Genomic DNA, 11,050 nt, shown 5'->3' with positions numbered 1-11,050 from the left:
CCAAACGGGATTGAAGATGAGGCCCTTTCTCTCTTTGAAAGGCTGAAGTTTGCCCATGAATTGGACATTGATAATTTTATTATTGAGGGAGACGCTGTCAAGTAGAGAATAGAGCCTTGTCGAGGAAGATTACACCTCTGCTCGGCAAATTTACATGATCGGCACACTCAATTGTTCATTAGGCTTAGGCTTACTTTGGAAGAAATATAAATACAAATCTATACAAAATATAATATTTTGCACTCTATATATTCGTATTTGTTTTTCTTTCAAATACATATTTAGAAAGAGTGTAAATACAAATATATAGAATGCAAAATCTAATATTTTGTATGCATTTATACAATACATATTTGTATTTGTATTTCTTCAAAACCAAGCCTTAATATTTTTCATCTGTGATTGTATGAAGAGTATTTGATTAATGAATTTGCCTTGTCAGGCTTAAAAAGGCAAATTAAGAAGAATCCTATGATATGAGTCAAATGACAATTATACACTTGAGTCTTCATTTACAACAAAAATCCCTCTAAACTTTTGTTTTGCAACAAATACTCATTAAGTCAAATTATGGAATGCATTAAATTACCAAAATATCCATCTAAATATTCCCTATTTTCTTTTCTTCCCCTTTTCTCTTACACCATAATAGATCCAAAAATACTTTTATTTTCTCCAAACAACACCAACTAAGATATAACAAGAATCATTTCATTGACATGGAAAAACAAATTTCTTCAAATTCTTATTTCATTTTACTAACATTAATGTCTCTCCTCATCTTAAAATATAAAAATTATCCATCCCTTCATCCAATAAAACAAAAAAATTCAAGAGTAAATCTCTTAAACTGCCCTTACTGTTTAACCTAATGACACGTGGTACCCTTACTGTTATCTATTATCTTGCCATACCTAAGTTTTTTTGACAATTGTCCAGTCATCTCCTACTAACCATCGGTCTTATTTGCGAGGTGATTGATAATTTTGTCTACAATTCCCAATTTACCCTTTTATAGTCAAAAATACCCTTTTTCGTTTTAATTCGACCTCGCCGGCTCTGTCGTCACATGCAACGGCGGCCACACGGTTGCCGGTGCTAGTCGACGGCAGTCAGAAGCTCCTGTCCATGCGTCCCGGTGCTCTGTTCCGTTGCTCTGCCGCTGTAAGTCTCTCTCTTTCGACAAATCTCTCTCTCTCTTTCGTGTGTCTCTCAGAACTCGAACTTTAGGTAGTCGTCCTTCATCTCCCCTTTGCAGATGAATCCCTTCCCTCTGCTTGAAGCAGATCTGGGAGTTGCAGATCTAGGAGTTGCAGATGCCATACCTGGTATGCCACAGCCGCTAGCGGACGAGCACCGCTATCCACGCGTCGCCGCCACCACCACCTCCAGCACTACGCGTCGGTCCCATATATGTTGAGACTAAACCCACCATCCCTGTATTGTAGAATGAAGAGGGGATGGGAGCGGACGAAGATGCCAGCTGGTGCCGAAACCGATCGCACAGATAATCAAACCCGAGAATATACACAGAGAATCAAACTACAGTGTACCTCCGACTGAAGGCATTAATGGAGTTTCCGTTGATCAAAACTACATTAGCTTGCAGTGTACCTTCGCCTTACTAGTGTACCTCCGCCAAGGAAACTCCATTAGCTTATCTGAAGGCGTTAATGGAGTTCCGGCGTCGGTGCTGAGGCCAAAGATGGTAAGGCGTATCTGGGCACACCTCAGCGGGTCTGGTCGTAGACTTCCAAACTTCAGTTTCGTTACCACACTGGATCTGCAAGATCCGGCGGTAACTAGTTTTCTTTGCAGAACTCTAATGAGGTTCTTATGAGAGAGCTCGCTGAGGATGGGTACTCGGGCATTGAGGTTCGTGTAATTCCAATGCACAATGAGATCATCATTGAGCTACTAGAACACAGAACATTCTTGGCAAGAAGGGGAGAAGAATTAGTAAGTTGACATCTGTTTTTCAGAAAAAGGTTCAATTTTCCTGAGAACAATGTAGAAGCAAAACAAGTCTTTTTTTTTTTTTCTTTTGGTTTCTCCGTTTTCAGCTCTTTCTGGGTTCAAATCTCGTAGTTTCTGTTTTTTGTTGCACTGGCTCCTCTTTCCTCGTCAATGCAGGTGCAGATATTAGAGATAGGTTGGCCGTCGAAAGGGGACGAAGATGGGGCCAAAGACAGGGAGTGGAACGGTTGCTGCCTCGACACTGGCCTTTTCCCCAAACCCCCAATAGTTGCTGCCTCGACACTGCAAAAGTAAGGAAAACAGGGAACCATATTGAAATGATACCCCCAAAGAAGAAAAAAAAAGCAGCACAGAAGCGCTATTAAGAAAAAGAAAACCTAGATGCCGATTTGTTTTGAGCAGATTGACGAGATGGGCAATCTGCAGTTACGCAATCAGTACTCCAGTTGAGAAAGGGGAACCCACCAAACAAACACTCTGAAATCTCAATCCCTCCTTTCTTTCTCGTCCATTCAGTGATGCGGGCACACCTGCGCGGATTACAGGTGACAGTGGGAGAAGATGCAGACGAGAAGGCTGAGAAAGGTTTCACAGCAAACCGCAGATCGGAGGAGTGTGTTTAGATCCTTCGTTAAGGAAGGGTAAAAACGTAATTTGCAAAATGATTCGATCTAAGTGAGAGTTAACGAAGGGATAAAAATGTAAAATTAACTTTTCCGTCCCAATTTAAGGATTATGACAATCGTCAGAAAACTTTAACTACCACAAGACAATAGTACGGTACCATGTGTCATTACCCTAAACAGTAGAGGGTAGTTTAAGAGATTTATCCCAAAAACAAACAAAACCTTAAATTTATATCTATCTAGAAAAAATTTCTACCATTTCATCTAAATATTGAATCAAGCCAGAAATCTGGAAGGATCTATTAGTGTGATTAAGAGGACTTTAATATCATATTTTGAAAATTAATCAAATAAAAAATCGTTCAAATAAATAAGAAAATGGTGGTTTGAGGATTTAAAAAATTTTAAATAACTGAATGAGAAAATATTTTGAAATTAATTAACTGAATGAAGGAGGTATTTGTTGCAAAGTGGAAGTTAAGGTGATAATTGTCACTAACCCCATTTTAATCTAGCCAAAAGAGTTGGATTCATACTAATCAACTCTAACCGTAACATGAGTTTCATCTTATTTTGAACTAACCCAGCCCTATTGCAACCCTACCTTTTCCTTCATGACCCAGGCCAAATATATTTGTAACCGTGTGCTGTGAACATGACCTATTTTGAAATTTAATCAAGAAATTAAATAGTCCAGATCATTTGACCAATATGGTTTGGTTTTCCTTGTTAGAATTATTGTCAATGATACATGAAATTTTGTAGCCTCATTCAACATCCGATTGGATTGTCTTGAATTTAGATGATGTATTTGTGTATTCGGATAGAATTCTAATTTGACTCTATTCAATGTGATTATATTATAATATTGGGAAAATTTTACGTTAGTACCCTGAATTTTGGGGGTAGTGTCAAGTTAGCACCCAAATTTTAAAACGTGTCACTACAGTGTTTAAATTTTCAAAAAGTGTCATGTTGGTCTTTGCCATTAATGGACCATCAGTTTATTTATTGAAAATGTTAAAACTACCCTTCAAAAAAAGACATTGTTCATTGTCTTATACCTTGAGATTGAATCGGTTATCTTCAAAGAAAAAGAATTCTAATTATCAAAGACTCTAAGGTAGAATCAAGTAGACAGTGTTCTTAGGATTGTGGTTGATGGTGGTTGGGCAAATTAATTGAAGGGCCCAGACCCAACAACTCTAGAACCTCTGAAAAATTCATGGACAGAAGAGGCGAAGGGATTTGCACAATAGTAGAGCCAAAGACCTTACCAAGTAACCAGTTGGTGCATATCTCAACTTCTCAACTTAATATTTGGATGAATACCAGGAGACAAGAGGTTCAAAGCAAAATCACGTAGAAGATTATCACCTTTTTCTCTTAAGAGCAGAGCTCTTCAACAGTTTGTTTTTCTTACTCTATACTTAATTTATTCGGGTTCTATCTTTTGTTTTATTGTCTTGCTTATCAATTGAGTGTTAATTTTTTATGCGAAAGTTTGCTTGATAGTTTATTCTTTGTTTCTTTTATTACTTGTTTTAAGTAACTAGTCTTTCTTTTTCTTTTTCTTAACCAAGTCATTTTCTAGTTACTTCTGTGCTTTTTTTGTTTCGTTACTGTAACTAAATATTTGCTAGTCTTTTTGAGTTTTTCAAGTAGGCTTTACGTGTCTTTTCGGCCTGCGTTTTCCATTAATGAGTACATCCCTTTGATTAAACTCTCTACAATTTGGTAATCATTATCCTGACTTCTTCTACCTCCTGTCTTTCATCCCGCCTCATTAGTCTTCTCATCTTCTTCCTCTTCCCCTAGTTCTCAACTTTCCCTCTCTCTTTCCTTCCTCCTTATTCTGCAACTTCGTCTTTCCTTTGGCCTCACCCTCTCCTTTTCGACTCCCTCCTTTCTACCTTCTCAAATCATGGATGATATCGATGCTCTCAATGAAGCATTCCAACGCATGCTTCATGAACTAAACATGCAAGGTATCGACCTAGTTGATATCCAACCCCATATCCTTTCAAATCTTCACAAGCAATGGCAATTCTCCTATATCTGTCGTCTCTTTCCAAAACTTACTGACCAATTCTCTAAACTCGAACAAGGCTTGTATGAACTTTGGCACATGAAGCCCAACCACCTTATGATAGCACCTTTCCAATGGGGACACTTTAGATTAAGATTCTGATATGAACAAGATTACCTCACTATTCAAAATGATGGTCCCTGGTCTCTTAATGGCCAATGGATTATTTTTAAATCTTGGATTCCTGGTCGTCCCCAACATGAGTGGCAGCTAAATCAAATAGAAATCTGGGTTCAATTGCATGATCTCCCTTATGAAATCATTTATGAAGATATTGGTCGTCCCATTTTTGAACAAATTGGACCTACCTGTCAAATTAAAGTTCTACAAAACTATCTTCGAGCAAAAGTAACTATTACTGTGGACCAGCCTTTGAAAACAGGTTGTTTCTTTAGTATTACTAACCGGGTCACCTTTAGATATGAAGAACTTCCTGTTACTTGTTTTCTGCATGGATGAGTAGGTCATCTATATCGTAAATGTTCCCAACCTCTTCCTTATATCTCTGGGAAAACTTATGATTAATTCTTTAACCAACGTATTATGAAATTTCTAGGACCTTGGCTTAGAGCTGAAATCCCTATTTGTCGTAATTGGGTCTGTCCTTCCTTTCGAAATTTCATTCAGTTACCCCAGCTAAATCAAATAGAAATCTGGGTCCAATTGCATGATCTCCCTTATGAAATCATTTATGAAGATATTGGTCGTCCCATTTTTGAACAAATTGGACCTACCTGTCAAATTAAAGTTCTACAAAACTATCTTCGAGCAAAAGTAACTATTACTGTGGACCAGCCTTTGAAAACAGGTTGTTTCTTTACTATTACTAACTGGGTCACCTTTAGATATGAAGAACTTCCTGTTACTTGTTTTCTGCATGGATGAGTAGGTCATCTATATCGTAGATGTTCCCAACCTCTTCCTTATATCTCTGGGAAAACTTATGATTAGTTCTTTAACTAACGTATTATGAAATTTCTAGGACCTTGGCTTAGATCTGAAATCCCTATTTGTCGTAATTGGGTCTGTCCTTCCTTTCGAAATTTCATTCAGTTACCCCATCCTCTAACTCCAACCCCTCATCCTGTGGTTAACCCCACCACTCCTTTTTCTCAAGATAATCAACACCAGTCTGATTTAACTCTTGCTCGTATCACTTCTTTTGGTTCCACTTTGGACCCCAATGCTTCTAGTCACGCTTTTGTTCGAATTTCTACAAATACTTTTCATCTAGCTTCTCAGGCTCAATCTCATCTCTCTCAATTATTCTCTGATACTCCTGGAGCTTCTTCATCCTGAGGCAAATGACCTCGTTTTGATCTTCTTGAAAATCTGGAAGTAGATGATACTCCCTCATTACCCATCTATGATAGACTGGAAACTTCGAACCAAAGTAACCAAACTTTTCATATCTTGTCCATAGTACCTTCTACACAAACCAATCAAGATTCTCTGAGCAACACTGCACTTTCTTCAATTGCACATGACGAAGATCTAGATCACGGGTCAGAAAGGGTTAGTTCTCTTATCCTTATCTCTACCTGTTACAGGGCGGTGGTGGCTGACCCAAAACAGCCACAAGGCACTTAATGTTAATCTTGAGTTGGAACTGTTGAGGAGTAGCTCGCCCCAAGTCAGTTCAAGGCTTAGGAATTTTGGTTAAAAAATATAACTCTGGTTTTATTTCCTTAATGGAAACCAAAATTCCTGTGGATAAATGGATAGTTTAGCCAATCGCTTGCAGTATTCTAACAACTATTTAATTCCCCCGAAAGGATGTGTTGGAGGACTAGCAATCTTTTGGAAGTCTGGTTTTTTGGTCTCACACTTTTTGTTTGATTCGAGGTATGTGTTTCTCAAAATATCTTTGCTGCCTCTTTTAGATAATTGGATTCTAGGCTTTATTTATGGACCGTTAGTTAAAGCACAAAGAAACAAATTCTGGTCACAAATGAATCAAAATCTACCTTCTTTTAATCTTCCAGTGCTACTCATAGGTGACCCTACCTCTTCTGAGTCTACTAATAAACTTACTTCCGGCCAATATTGGAATATGATTTTAAATAATAATCTGATGAAAATAAGTATTCAAGGAGGAAATGTTAGCTGGTCAAATAAAAGACATTTATGGTTAATTTCAAGAACTTTGGATAGAGTCCTAGCCACCCTTGATTGGATCTTTGGTTTTTCTCATGCTTCCTTAATTATAAATGCTAAGTGGGGCTCTGATCATCATCCTCTAATCCTGAATACCACCTCCAATCCACCAATTCCCTAAACCCTTATATTTTTATGAAATGTGGCTCACTAATAATTCTTGTGATGTTGTGATTCAAAATAGTTGGAACTCACAATTCCAAGGTTATGCTGCTTATAGATTAGCAAAGAAAATGAATCATATGAAATCTGGTCTTGTCCAATGGTGGAAAGAGAAATTTGTAGATCTTCAAAAGAAATTGAGGGAAATAGAACAACAAATTATTCATGTAGAACAATCACCTCCTTGGGATCAGGACAAACTCTCACAGTCATATAAACTCTATGATGATACCCAATCACAGATAGAAAGTTTTTGGAGACAAACATCCAGGCAATTCTAGTTATCCATAGGGGACAAAAATTCCAATTTTTTCCACAAAAGTACTATTTGCAGACAAAAGAAGAATGCAATTCAAGGAGTAAAAGGCCATAATAATGCTTGGGTGATAGATCATAAGGATATCTCGGAGGTTTTTATTAATTATTTCTAAGACTTATTCTCCCACCAACCTCCACCTGATTTATCCTTTGTGTCAGATCTTTTTACTCCTCTTGTCTCAGAGGAGGAGAATAACTTCCTTTCAGCTATCCCTTCTGAAGATGAAGTTAAAATAGCTTTATTCATTATTGGTAGCTTAAAATCTCCTGGACCAAATGGAATGCCAGCCTTAGTCTATAAAAAGTATTGGGATCTGATGCACTCAGAAATTATAGACTTTGCTCAAGAATTCTTTAGGAACAAGAAACTTCTAAAAAGTTTCAATCATACTTTTCTATGCCTAATTCAAAAAAAAAAAAAAAAAAAAAAATTGTACTAAAGTCCAGGACTATCGTCCCATCAGTCTTTGCAATGTCCTCTACAAAATCATCTCAAAAATCTTAGCTTCCAGAATCCGTACAATACTGGATAAATGCATATCCCCAATCCAAGTTGCTTTTGTACCTAGACGTCAAATAATGGATAATACCATAATAGTTCATGAAATGTTCCATTTCTTAAAACAGCATAAACGGGGTACAGGCTACGCGGCAATCAAATTAGATATGTCCAAAGCCTACGACAGACTTGAGTGGTCTTTTCTTCTTAAAGTCCTAAAAGCCTTAGGTTTTTCTGAAGACTTCTGTCAAATCATCCATGAATGTCTTTCTACCGTCTCCTACTTCGTCCTCATCAATGGTACTTCAGAAGGCAAAATTCAGCCTTCAAAGGGTCTTAGACAAGGGGATCCTTTATCCCCCTACTTGTTTATCCTAGACATGGAAGCCCTTACCCGATTAATCATCAAAGCAAAAATAATCAACAGATTCAAGGTATTAAACTGTCTACTAGAGCTCCTTCCATCACACATCTTTTCTTTGCAGATGATATCCTTTTGTTCATGAGGGGACATAGAGATGAACTAGACAACCTGAATGCAATTATGCCAACTTTTCAAGAAACTTCAAGTCAACTAATTAATCTTGAAAAATCTGGGATTTATTTTAGTAATAATTTCCATCAAAGACATCAGAGAATGATCCGTTGTCAACTCCATATCCAAAACTTTTCTTCAAATTCCAAATGTCTGGGCCTACCCTTACTCTGGGGTCGAAATAAGCATTCTCATCTTTCTTATATTTTAGACAATTTGAAAGCCAAACTTAATCACTGGAAAGCTATGGCAATAAGTCAAGTTGGCAAAAGGGTTTTGATCCAATATGTTCTTTAAGACACGCCAACCTATACTATGTTAGTAATCCAGCTCTCTTAGAAAACCATTAATTGTATAGAACAAATCATAAAAAACTTCTGGTGGGTCAAATTTGATTCTAATCCCCATCCTTTCCATTGGAGTCCCTGGATATCACTAGCTATTCCTAGATCTTTTGGAGGCTTAGGATTTAGAAATCCGAAACTAATTAATCTAGTTCTTCTCAAAAAGCTTGTTTGGAAGTATCTAAATGAACAACATAAACTTTGGGCCCAAATTTGGAAATCAAAGTATCTGCCCACTAATTCTCTCTTTCCTTTTACTATCCCTACTCACAGCTCGCCTTTTTGGAAATCAAATGGGCCTAAATTACAACTCCTTTTTCAAGAAGTAGGATTCCTAGTTAAACCTTCTTCTTCAGAATATATTGCTAATATGCCTTAGATTCAATGTAATGACAATTTCTACATGTTACCTCAGCCTACCCCTCATCATATATCCCAACTCCAATTTAACGATCTTATTCATCGGGATAGTTGGGATACTTCCATTGTTTAGCAATATTTTAATTCGGATCAAATTCATCTCATTTGTCAAACCCCTATTTACTCATCTCATACCCCTCTTTCTTGAGTTTGGGCGAAACACTCTTTAGGTAAATTCTCCACAGCAGCAGCTTATAGAGATTTAATTCAAGATGATCTCCCAAATATCTCAAATAATCTCAAGAAGTGCTTTAAATGGATTTGGAAACTTCCCTACCCACCTAGATATCAATTATTTCTGTGGTGAGTTACTCAAAACTTCATTCTTGTTAAAACTCGGATCTTTAATATCCAGGACCAATCTTGTGTTTTTTGTCAAAATCATTCTGAGACTCTTTATCATCTCTTCCTAGATTGTGCCTTTACTAGATCTATCTTATTTGCATCTCCTTGGAATATCATATCAATTTATCCCATTGTTCAACTTGGTAGGATTGCATTCTTCATCTCCATAACCTTTTCCCAAAAATAAACAATTTATTAAAATCTCTAAGTTGGTTTGCAATAGCTCTTTACTATATTTGGTTTGCTCGAAATGAAAAATCTTTCAAAGATATAGTTGTTTTAAACCATTGGATTTTATAGAAAATCAATACCATTTTTAACAATCTTTTCTCTTAACAATGATTCTCAAAATTTAACCCCAATTTCAAGCAATCAATTGACAATATCTTTGCAGCCACATATAGATGGAATTATTTTCACAGATGCAGGGAAGATATCTACTCATGAATTTTGCTTTGGAAGCATTCTCCTCAATCCAAATCTGGAATGTCTTCAAATCTAAGGAGGAAGGGAAAGCTTACATTTAGTAGAAGCTACATAACGTTTTGCAATATACCAAGGTCTACTTCAGGCTGAGAGATTCAGAAAGCAACATGTTTTGCTCTTCTCAGATTCACAACTAGTAATACAAGCTCTTCAAGGGAAATGAACTATTCAATGGCCTCTTTTGCATCTATTAAGTCAAACAATCAGCCTCCTATAAACCTTTCAATTTGTGAAGTGTGATTATATTAATAGAAGATTTAATGGTATTGCACATCAAATTGCCTATACAAGTAAAAATCTCATTCAGGAGTTCTTTTGTTAGATACTTATCCTCCTGATGTAGATAACATCTCAAACTTTGTATCTTTCTCGGTTTCTTAATATAATTTCTATTTCATCTTTCAAAAAAAAAAAACATCAAAGAAAAAGAAAGAATAAAAAAACATGAAATATGATAAAGGGAAACAATAACTGAAAGTAAAGAAATTACTAAACAAGAATGTGTTTCAGATCTAAAGGTAAAAGGCAATGACTTCATTAGTCTAGAATCTCAAACACCTCAATCGATTCGGTCTCAAGGTAGAAGATAATGAGCAATGTCTCATTTGAAAGATATTTTTGACATTTTCAACAAATAACTAATTTAGGTACTGTAGTGACACGTTTGAAAGTTTGGGTACTAACTTGACACTACCCCAAAGTTTAGGGTACTAAAGTAGAAATTTTCCTATAATATTTATTGATTTTAATATATAAATTTTATATATTTATATTTAAAATTATATATTATATATGAATTTGTATATAATAACAGTAATTAATTTTTTATTTTTGATATTTAAAAAAATCAAAGTAGAATCGAATTAAATTCGAATCTCATCCGAGTACAATAGGATTCCAATTCGAATCCGAGTAATTCAAATTCGATCGGATTTAAATTTTGGATTAAATTTGGATGAAAACTTTCAACAATCGAATCGGATTCGGATTACGCTGAATCCGATCCGATTACGGCGCTATTCGTTAGTCGGTGCTGTGATATAAGTACGGTGAGGCAGCATATATAGTATGATACCGGTGAACTTGTAATCA

General features: G+C 36.2%; 1 long non-coding RNA gene across 1 annotated transcript; it reads right to left on the bottom strand.

Moving 5' to 3' along the window:
- Positions 1-709: 709 nt before the first annotated feature.
- On the bottom strand, positions 710-3,376 carry LOC109114295 (uncharacterized). The gene is made up of 2 exons (XR_002022338.2): positions 2,355-3,376; positions 710-2,259 (listed from the first exon to the last, which is right to left on the bottom strand). It is a non-coding gene; the product is annotated as an uncharacterized LOC109114295 (long non-coding RNA).
- Between the last annotated feature and the right edge of the window lie 7,674 nt (positions 3,377-11,050).

Source organism: Nelumbo nucifera, chromosome 6, assembly GCF_055504915.1.
Source record: "Nelumbo nucifera cultivar China Antique chromosome 6, China Antique-T2T, whole genome shotgun sequence".
Taxonomy (NCBI): Eukaryota; Viridiplantae; Streptophyta; class Magnoliopsida; order Proteales; family Nelumbonaceae; genus Nelumbo; species Nelumbo nucifera.
The sequence above is the reverse complement of the archived record's forward strand: the minus strand, read 5'-3'. Positions and strand labels throughout refer to the sequence as shown.